The following is a 1394-nucleotide window of genomic DNA, read 5'->3' on the forward strand; positions in this document are numbered from 1 at the left end:
TACAAAACTTAAATGTCAAACCTAAAAAATCGTTTGTTTGACAGATGGATTGACGTCTTTGACGTTCAGATCTAACCAGTCTTTTTTTTACATTTGCCGCCATACGTACATATATTGAACTGCAATGTAAATAAGTACATCGTCTTTTATTTTAAACTTATTATGATAGCGCTTTCAGTTTTAAAAAATAAAGTTTGTGCAGTATAATTTTTATTTTTATATAAATCTTATTTATCCCTGGCCATTACAATAATGTAGTCTCGAAATAGAAATGATCTTAATGGAATCTGAAATCAAACTACTAATAATACTAAGGAGCCAACTGAAAACCAGCGCAGGGACTGTTTAGGCGGTCTCTGCATACGCTGAGGTGGTTCCTTTTACCACATTTTTCTAAATTATTTTCATAAATATGTGCGGTGATTTTTTTTCTCTTGTATTTGTGTGGTAATAAAGGACTTTCTTTCTTTCTTTCTAGTCTCAAAATGGCTATCAATCATGAAATAAATGAGTATTAACAAATTAGTTAATATAACAAACATAAATAAAAAATTGTGTCAATACAATTGTCACTGCAGTCAAAAACCACACACATTTAGAAAGACAAGAGTAAAAGACAGTTTGTTTATTTATAAGAAAACAAGGTCATATATCGGCGTCTGCGCAACCTTTCATTTCTTAAATTAAAAGCTTACCAAAAATTGGCTACTTACCTGTATGGCTGAGGTGTCCGAGTGGTTAAGGAGTTGGACTTGAAATCCAATGGGTTTTACCCGCGCAGGTTCGAATCCTGTCCTCAGCGGTAGTTTTTTTTAATTTTTAAATTTGCTCTTATTAAATTTGTAAAACTGCAGTAACTTTTAATGTTTTTTTTTTTATATAATGAAATAAAAATGGTAATATGTAGAACTAACTAGTTATTATTTCTTATGTGTATTAATTAAAATAAGTAAGTAACTTTATTTTAATTTTTGAACAAAATATTTTTGATGTGAAATAAGAATCATTCAGTGGTCTTAATTATTAATTAATTAGTACTAGCTGTCGCCCGCGACTGCCCGCGCGCAATAAAAAAACGTAATAAGTAGCCTATCTGTTCTTCCAGACTATGTTCTACATGTGTGCCGAATTTCATCAAGATCCATTGAGCCGTTCCTTTGCCAGATAAAATTAAACCTTTCTCTTCATGATTAATATACATATTAAATTAATTTTAGAGGTTATTTATAAAAATATAGGCTTGCGTCAAACATGTTTATGTTTCTACATATCAGTGAACGTTTTATTTAAAAAAAAAGTTAGTAATAAATGTATAGACATCTAGAGGCAGTTAGAACAAATTAGCAAAACGAGACTCCACGGAACTATTAACTACACTCAGGAGATTCCAAACA

At 30.5% G+C, this 1394-nt stretch overlaps 1 non-coding gene across 1 annotated transcript; it reads left to right on the plus strand.

Moving 5' to 3' along the window:
- The first annotated feature begins 720 nt into the window (after window positions 1–720).
- Trnas-uga lies at window positions 721–802 on the plus strand. Its single transcript has one exon. It is a non-coding gene; the product is annotated as a tRNA-Ser (tRNA).
- Window positions 803–1394: the final 592 nt, after the last annotated feature.

The sequence above is a fragment of the Papilio machaon genome, chromosome 2 (assembly GCF_912999745.1).
Source record: "Papilio machaon chromosome 2, ilPapMach1.1, whole genome shotgun sequence".
In the NCBI taxonomy this organism is placed as follows: Eukaryota; Metazoa; Arthropoda; class Insecta; order Lepidoptera; family Papilionidae; genus Papilio; species Papilio machaon.